The following is a 10164-nucleotide window of genomic DNA, read 5'->3' on the forward strand; positions in this document are numbered from 1 at the left end:
CTCGACTCGTTCACTACTCTTGTTGCTCACGGTGTTGCCGTGGGCAACTGCCCCATTTCCCTTAGCTTCTGTGTACCCTTGTCTGTTTGTCTGTCGTGCACATATTGAGAGTAGGGACCGTCGCCCAGTTGTACGCCGTCGCCTAGGATGGGCCGTGCAAGTAGGCAGGGACTGAGTTGCGGGTAGATTAGGGCTCACCTGTCTGTCTCCCTACCCCGACATTACACTAAGAGTTTGCGGTTGCCAACGTCATAGTTTCTCTCAGTGGAGGAGAACTTCCTGGAGAAGTAGGCACAGGGACGGAGATGGGTGAGAGACCTAGTACCCTGGGACAAGACAACACCCACTCCCACCTCGGAGGCGTCAACCTCCACGATAAATGGCTCCATTTGGTTAGCACCTCTTAAGGACCTCAAAAGCCTGGACCGCCTCTGGAGGCCAGTGGAGATCAGCACCTTTACGAGTAAGGTCCGTAAGAGGCTTAGCGATAACCAACAAGTTAGCAATAAATCTCCTGTAATAATTAGCAAACCCCAGGAAACACTGTAAGGCCTTCAGGGAGGCAGGGCGGACCCATTCTGCCACGGCCTGAACCTTAGCAGGGTCCATGCGGAATTCATTAGGAGTGAGGATTTGTCCCAAAAATGGTATCTCCTGCACACCAAACACACATTTTTCGTTTTTTGCAAAGAGTTTGTTTTTCCGAAGGGCCTGGAGCACCATCCTGACATGCTCAATGTGGGAGGACCAGTCCTTAGAAAACACAAGTAAATCATCAAGGTACACTACAAGAAATACCCACAGATAGTCTCCTAAAATCTCATTTATGAAATTCTGTAAGACCGCGGGAGCATTACACAACCCAAAGGGCATGACGAGATATTCGAAATGACCTTCGGGTGTATTAAACGCAGTCTTCCACTCATCCCCCTCTCTGATCCGGATAAGGTTATAAGCCCCCCGAAGATCGAACTTCAGAACCATTGGACCTCCTGAACCTGATTGAAGAGATCAGGAATCAAAGGAAGGGGATATTGGTTCCTTACAGTGATCTTATTTAAATTTCGGTAATCGATGCACGGCCTAAGACCACCATCCTTGTTCCCCACGAAGAAGAAGCCAGCACCTACCGGAGAAGTAGAGGGGCGAATGTAACCCTTGGCCAGGCTTTCTTGGATATATTCTCTCATGGCTTCACGTTCAGGACAAGAGAGATTAAATATCCTACCTTTAGGGAGCTTAGCTCCTGGTACCAAATCGATTGCGCAATCGTACTCTCTATGAGGAGGTAACTGTTCGGAGGTCCTTTTAGAAAAGACATCAGCGAAGTCCTGACTAAACTCAGGTAGAGTGTTCACCTCCTCAACAAGAGAAACCAATTATTAGAAAAACATGACGTCATGCATTCATTACCCCATTTAGTAAGATCACCAGTATTCCAGTTAAAAGTGGGATTATGCGTCTGCAACCAAGGAAGGCCTAAAATCAAATCGGACGATAACCCCTGCATCACTAACACAGAACACTGCTCCAAATGAATGGAGCCAAAATTGAGTTCAAAAACGGGTATGCTGCTTAAAATAACCATTAGCAAGCGGAGTGGAATCAATACCCACTACCGCGACAGGTTTAGGCAAATCAATTAATGGCATAGCTAGAGACATAGCAAATTCCACAGACATAATATTAGTAGCAGACCCTGAATCCACAAAGGCACTGTCAGTGGCAGACCTTCCATCAAAAGAGACCTGAGAGGGAAGCAAGATTTTATTAGGCTTCATGTTTGCGGGAAATACCTGTGCGCCCAAGCAAGGGTAAAAATAGACCAAGGGCGGGAGCTAGAACCGTCAGGCCAGGCTGTGATAGGTTCTCCTTCTCCTTAGCCTGCCAGACTGAGTGGTAAGAGATCGCGTCTCTCTAGCAGAACTTCGAGCTGATGAAGGCTGATTAACCCCGGGCGTCGGCACTGAACCTGTGTCTGGCAAACCCTTTACACATAGTCTTAGGGTTCACACGCAAAGTCAAAAATGGCTGAAAATTTCAGAGCTGTTTTCAGAGAACAGATATCAGTCCTACACAGGCATTCTGCAGACCATATACACTGCCGTTGAAAAGTTTAGGGTCACTAAGAAATTTCCTTATTTTTGAAAGAAAAGCACAGTTTTTTTCAATGAAGATAACATTAAATTAATTAGAAATACACTCTATACATTGTTAATGTGGTAAATGACTATTGTAGCTGCAAACGTCTCGTTTTTAATGCAATATCTACATAGGTGTATAGAGGCCCATTTACAGCAACCATCACTCCAGTGTTCTAATGGTACATTCTGTTTGCTAACTGTGTTAGAAGGCTAATGGATGATTATAAAACACTTGAAAACCCTTGTGCAATTATGTTAGCACCACTGTAAACAGTTTTGCTGTTTAGAGGAGCTATAAAACTGACCTTCCTTTGAGCTAGTTGAGAATCTGGAGCATTACATTTGTGGGTTCGATTAAACTCTCCAAATGGCTAGAAAAAGAGAGCTTTCATGTGAAACTCGACAGTCTATTCTTGTTCTTAGAAATGAAGGCTATTCCATGCGAGAAATTGCCAAGAAACTGAAGATTTCCTACAACGGTGGGTATTACTCCCTTCAGAGGACAGCACAAACAGGCTCTAACCAGAGTAGAAAGACAAGTGGGAGGCCCCGCTGCACAACTGAGCAACAAGACAAGTACATTAGAGTCTCTACTTTGAGAAATAGATGCCTCACAGGTCCTCAACTGGCAGCTTCATTAAATAGTACCCGCAAAACGCCAGTGTCAACGTCTACAGTGAAGAGGCGACTCCGGGATGCTGGTCTTCAGGGCAGAGTGGCAAAGAAAAAGCCATATCTGAGACTGGCTAATAAAAGGAAAAGATTAATATGGGCAAAAGCACACAGACATTGGACAGAGGAAGATTGGAAAAAAGTGTTATGGACAGACGAATCGAAGTTTGAGGTGTTTGGATCACACAGAAGAACATTTATGAGACGCAGAACAACTGAAAAGATGCTGGAAGAGTGCCTGACGCCATCTGTCAAGCATGGTGGAGGTAATGTGATGGTCTGGGGTTGCTTTGGTGCTGGTAAAGTGGGAGATTTGTACAAGGTAAAAGGGATTTTGAATAAGAAAGGCTATCACTCATATCACTATCGCACATTTTGCATATCACTATCGCACATTTTGCAACGCCATGCCATACCCTGTGGACAGCGCTTGATTGGAGCCAATTTCATCCTACAACAGGACAATGACCCAAAGCACACCTCCAAATTATGCAAGAACTATTTAGGGAAGAAGCAGGCAGCTGGTATTCTATCTGTAATGGAGTGGCCAGCGCAGTCATCAGATCTCAACCCCATAGAGCTGTTGTGGGAGCAGCTTGACCGTATGGTACGCAAGAAGTGCCCATCAAGCCAATCCAACTTGTGGGAGGGACTTCTGGAAGCATGGGGTGAAATTTCTCCCGAATACCTCAGCAAATTAACAGCTAGAATGCCAAAGGTCTGCAATGCTGTAATTGCTGCAAATGGAGCATTCTTTGACGAAAGCAAAGTTTGAAGGAGAAAATTATTATTTCAAATAAAAAACATTATTTCTAATCTTGTCAATGTCTTGACTATATTTTCTAGCCATTTTGCAACTCATTTGATAAATATAAGTGTGAGTTTTCATGGAAAACACAAAATTGTCTGGGTGACCCCAAACTTTTGAACGGTAGTGTAAGTGAATACAGTGCAGTGAAATTCAGTGACTCACACGTGACATCTTCTCAGAATGGAGTCGTTCATGTTCTCTTTTCTTCTTCATCCGGCCCAGAACACCATGTTGACTTCCAGTCTTCTTCATCTCCAATGCCCAAGCGCAAACCACAAGATATGTCATGAAAGTGTTGATGTAACCTGTATACCACGTTCACGTGACCCAATGTGCCACGTCACAGCTTATTCAAATCATGGAAGCGTTCAGTCTACATGACTACCGCCCGTCACGGTGCGCATACCTTAGATCAAAATTTAGACATATAACTAACTCTAAACCTCATAAGCTAATTTTCTTTAGCTATTATACTAGGATGTACAATTCTATATTAAAATATTATCATATTAGTCATGTGTCCTAGTATACCCACATCCAGCGATGGGTGAAACATAAAATAGTTTTCCATGAGTTTTGGACTGCGATGTGCTGCTGATCTCCCCTTTTGGGGGTAATATACAGGGAATATGGGGGTTATATAAGGGACTCCAATCATCCCTGTATATACCAGCCATCATCCCCATATATAACCATCATTATCCGTGTATGTACCAGCCCACCATTATCTCAGTATAAAATCTCCATCACCCCTGTATATACCATTAGGGCGGGCACTGTCAGCTTGCTGTGGCGTGCAGGCATTGTGCTAAAGAAGAAGTAAATGGGGTGGGCATTTAGGACACCGTGGACCAATAGGATGTCTGAAATGCCGGTATATGGGAGAAGTCCAGCAGAATCTGAAAATATGCCTCCTGATTACTTAGGCTGGGTTCACACGACCTATTTTCAGACGTAAACGAGGCGTATTATGCCTCGTTTTACGTCTGAAAATAAGGCTACAATACATCGGCAAACATCTGCCCATTCATTTGAATGGGTTTGCCGACGTACTGTGCAGACGACCTGTAATTTACGCGTCGTCGTTTGACAGCTGTCAAACGACGAAGCGTAAAAATACAGCCTCGTCAAAAGAAGTGCAGGGCACTACTTTCAGACGTAATTTGAGCCGTTTCTTCATTGAACTCAATGAACCACAGCTCAAAATTTACGGCTGTCAGAGAAGCCTCGCAAAATGCGAGCAGGAGCATTTACGTCTGAAACGAGGCAGCTGTTTTCTCCTGAAAACAGTCTGTCTTTTCAGACATAAAAGCCTGCTACCGTGTGCACATACCCTTAAAGGCTATGTACACCTTTGCACTGTTTTTTTTTTAATTGCCTTGTATGTATTTTGTAAAATAAATCACATTTCTAATTGGTCTACCATTTGTCTTCTGTACCTGCAGTGTATTTCAGTTCATGGCCAGCTGCTGTATTCAGTTATCTCTCTAGGCCCTGTTCACACCTGCATTGGTGTGTTTCGTTGTTCTGCTCCATCAGTGGTGCAGAACAAAGGAATAACGGAAGCAACTGTTCCGTCGCACAACGGACACCGCCACCTGCCGACAGAACCCATTGACTTTAGTGGGTTCCATTGGCTTTCCGTCAGGCGGGGGGCCATGATTTTACCAGAGACAATAGTGCAGATGTGAACGAGGCCTTATCCGTCAGTCATCACCCTAATGGCAAACTGAGCAGCTCCTCCTTTGCAGGCTCATGAACAAGCATTTACTGTGGAATCTGCGCATGTGCATGGTCTTAATTACTGCATACCTCCGAACCGTCCCGGATATAGGGGGGCAGTCCAGGATTCCGGGCGCTGTTACGCTGTCCCAAGCGGCCGGTGGTATGTCTTGGTGTCAACTGTTTCTGTGTCCTCATGATGCAGATACATAGTTACATATTTACATAGTTACATAGTTAGTATGGCTGAAAAAAGACACATGTCCATCAGGTTCAACCAAGGGACGGGAAAAGGGAAGGAAAAATTTCTATACATAGGAGCTAATACTTTTTTGTTCTAGGAAATTATCTAACCCTTTTTTAAAGCCATCTACTGTCCCTGCTGTGACCAGCTCCTGCGGTAGGCTATTCCATAGATTCACAGTTCTCACAGTAAAGAAGGCTTGTCGCCTCTGCAGGTTGAACCTTTTTTTCTCCAGACGGAGGGAGTGCCCCCTTATTTTTTGAGGGGGTTTTACATGGAACAGGATTTCACCATATTTTTTGTATGTGCCATTAATATATTTATATAAGTTAATCATGTCCCCCCTTAGTCGTCTTTTTTCAAGACTAAATAGGTTTAATTCTTTTAATCTTTCCTCATAACTTAAATTCTCCATGCCCCTAATTAGCTTAGTTGCTCTTCTTTGTATTTTTTCCAACTCCAGGGCATCCTTTCTATGAACTGGAGCACAGAACTGAACTGCATATTCTAGATGAGGCCTCACTAATGCTTTGTAAAGTGGCAATATTACATCCCTGTCCCGTGAGTCCATGCCCCTTTTAATACACGACAATATCCTGCTGGCCTTTTTAGCAGCTGATTGACACTGCATGCTGTTATTTAGTTTATGATTTACAAGTACACCCAGATCCTTCTCAACAAGTGAATCCGCCAGTGTAGCTCCCCCTAGGACATATGATGCATGCAGGTTCTTGGTACCCAGATGCATAACTTTACATTTATCTACATTAAACTTCATCTGCCAAGTGGATGCCCAAACACTTAGTTTGTTTAAATCCGCTTGCAATTCATGAACATCTTCCATAGACTGAACTATATTACATAGCTTGGTGTCATCTGCAAAAATAGAAATAGTGCTATTAATCCCATCCTCTATATCATTAATAAATAAGTTGAATAATAGTGGTCCCAGCACTGAACCCTAGACCACTTATTACCGGGGACCATTCAGAGTAGGAATCATTGACCACAACTCTCTGGATACGGTCCTTGAGCCAATTCTCAATCCAATTACAAATTATATTTTCTAAACCTATAGTCCTTAATTTACCCATTAGGCGTCTATGGGGGACAGTGTCAAATGCCTTTGCAAAGTCCAAAAACACTAAATCCACAGCGGCCCCTCTGTCTAGGCTTCGGCTTACCTCTACATAAAAACAGATTAGGTTAGTTTGACAACTTCTGTCATTAGTAAAACCGTGCTGGCTGTCACTTATAATGCTATTTATTGTCACATAATGCTGTATATAGTCCCTCAATAGCCCCTCAAACATTTTCCCCACGATGGATGTTAAGCTTACTGGTCTATAATTACCCGGGGAAGACCTAGAGCCCTTTTTGAAAATAGGCACCACATTTGCCCTGCGCCAGTCCCTTGGCACTATACCAGTCACTAGAGATTCTCTGAATATTATGAAAAGGGGGACAGAAATAACTGAACTAAGCTCTTTAAGAATTCTAGGGTGTATCCCATCTGGTCCCGGGGCCTTGTGCACATTTATTTTATTTTATTTAGCTTGGACCATATCTACATTCATCAAATTTAGTATATAAACTGATATATTAACAGCACTGGCACCGGCTACATCAGCTGCTCTTTCTTCAGTTGTATATACAGAGCTAAAGAACCCATTTAGTAACTCTGCCTTCTCTTGATCCCCTGTGACCAACTTCCCATTGCCATTATCTAGGGGTCCTACATGTTCAGACCTTGGCTTTTTAGCATTTATATACTTGAAGAATTTTTGGGGATTTGTTTTACTATCCTTGGCCACCTGCCTTTCATTTTGTATTTTTGCTAATTTTATTAAATTTTCACAGATTTTATTAAGCTCTTTATATTTTACAAAGGCTACAGCTGTACCCTCAGATTTGTATTTTTTAAATGCCCTTTTTTGTCATGTATTGCCCCTTTCACAGAAGGTGTAAGCCATGTGGGGTTTAATTTGAGTCGTTTATACTTGTTACCTATAGGAATAAATTTTGCACTATAATAACTCAAAGTAGATTTGAAAATCTCCCATTTATCATTTGTTCCATTATTTGACATTAGTTCTTCCCAGTCCATATCCTGAATTGCCGCCCTCATCCTGGGGAATTTGGCTTTCTTAACATTAAATGTTTTTGCCCTCCCAGCCTGCGTTTGTTTTTTACAGTATAGGTAAAATGTAACTATATTGTGATCACTGTTAACGAGGTTTTCACGAACATTGACATTCCCAACAAGATCTGCATTATTAGAAATGACCAGATCCAACAGAGCTTCACCTCTAGTCGGGTCTTCCACAAACTGGCCCATAAAATTTTCCTGCAACAGGTTGAGGAAATGTCTCCCCTTTGCAGTTGAAGCTGAACCATGACACCAATTAATATCCCGGAAATTAAAATCTCCCATTATCACTACAGTACCCGCCTGTGTAGCCTGCTCCATCTGTTTATATAGTTGACCTTCCATCTCCTCAGTTATATTGGGGGGGTCTATAGATTACACCAAAAGTAATTTTTTCAGTGTTTACCTCCCTTTTTAGTTCCACCCACAAGGTTTCAACCTCCTCACAATCTTCACCCACTATTATACAGTTTAATCCAATGCTAATGAAAGGGATCGTCAGCTCCCTGATTCTGTATTAGTACTACTCGCCGAGGAATTCCCGGGCACAGCGCTACTTTAAGTGCGGAGCCCCTTGTCTCACTATCCATATATGAACATAGACGTCGGGGACTACTCCTGGAACGGAATCCACTGCCTTTGCATTGCCGATGGTCTGGCCGGGGATTCCGCTCTTAGGCGGAACCCCTGATGTCACTGTCCATATATGTACAATTACATCAAGGTCTCCTCCTGGAGAGCAATCCTTGGCCACAGCGTGGCCAGAGATTCTGCTCCTATAGGGAATGCCTTACGTCACTGTCCATATATGGACAGTGACGGCAGGGGCTCCTCCTGGAGTGGAATCCCTGGGGGGGTGGCACCATCTACATGGGCACTGTGTGTGACACTATATGGGCACTGGCGCTTTATATGTGCGCACTGGTACTAGGGGTAGCTAAGGGGGCATTAAACTGTATGGGGACAGCTATTTGTCATAATACTGTGTGGGGGGTCCTATGGGAACATAATAATGAGTGGGCTGAACCGGGTATGTGTGGGCGGAGAATACTTAGATTAGATACTTGAAAGTTGGTAGGTATGTTTACTGGTGTGTGCTGGGGCAGAGCGAGTGTGCCTACTCCAAATTTGCAGCATAAGGCAATGAGGTTGCTTTACCACATGCCAATGCTGCAATTTGGGGAATTGCTCCCTCTAGTGACCAGCACATGGAAATGTTATAAATTAGAATCTGATTTATAATATTTCCTGACTTGTGAAAAATAAAAAAATTAAAACAATGTTTAATCACTTATATACTAACTGTTTAACTGAAAAAAAAAAAAATTCTAGCGACACATTCCCTTTAATACTGGCGTTTCATACACCAGCCCTATTAAACAGTTTGCTGGAGTAAGATGCAACACATTTATTAACAGGCGAACGACTCTTAATAAATGTGTCGCATCTTTTAGCTGCAACGCGGCCTGTCATCAGTACTTTCTATGTGCTGCGGCCTGCTGTACATTTAAAGTACATTTTTTAAATGTATTTTATTGTCTGATTGGGGGGGCATACAGTCTGATTTGGGGGAGGTATGGGTCTGGCACGGACCTTTGCCTTGTTACGCCGCCCAGAGATAAATCTGTGCCGCATTATACATATAGATTTCTGCTATAATTTACATCAGTTACTGGCGTAAATTATAGTAAAATTGTTGGCCATTTCTGCTAAGCCCCGCTCATTTTTTGCCCCGAAAAATTCTGACATTTGCGTATTTTGTGAATTTTCTACGCTAATAAACTGTTGTAGAAAGGTTCATATATTCCCCCTCAAAGGCTACAGACCGTAATACAATATCTTAATGTAAGGATGTGTACACTTAATAGTGCTGCAACGCTTGTTGTCTCCATTCTATGTCAGAGTGGGAAGTAGATGTCCGGCCTTATGATTTTGTGATATGTGATAGACCCAGAATCCCAATCACCAAACCAAAGAATGCAAAATAAAGACACAAAACATTATAATTGGGTCTTAAATGGTCAAAACTTTTATTATACTATATGACGAAACCCAAAATGGCAAACCTCCGACTCACAAAGAGTCACCCTCCAGCACGCAGGAAAGGAAAAACCCCCTGTGGGGGAAACCTCTAGGGAAACCATGGCTGGAGGATTGCCCTTCCTCTAGGCTTAGAAGGTGCCAAAATATAATTTGTAACAGAATTTGTACGTTTTCTCAGATTTTTAAGGAAAGACAATACAATGAACGAACGACATAAAACACATAGATCGGCTGATCTGGTTGGCTAGGCGGATGTCTCTCTTCCTGGGCACCCATTAAAATTAATGGGCAAACCACGGATGAGACGGGTCCTCCAGATGCCTCCTTGCAGCATCTGTCTCCGCTCTGGCTAATAGAGGGGGATCTCCTGCTGGAAACC

The sequence above is a fragment of the Rhinoderma darwinii genome, unplaced genomic scaffold, assembly GCF_050947455.1.
Source record: "Rhinoderma darwinii isolate aRhiDar2 unplaced genomic scaffold, aRhiDar2.hap1 Scaffold_131, whole genome shotgun sequence".
Classification (NCBI taxonomy): Eukaryota; Metazoa; Chordata; class Amphibia; order Anura; family Rhinodermatidae; genus Rhinoderma; species Rhinoderma darwinii.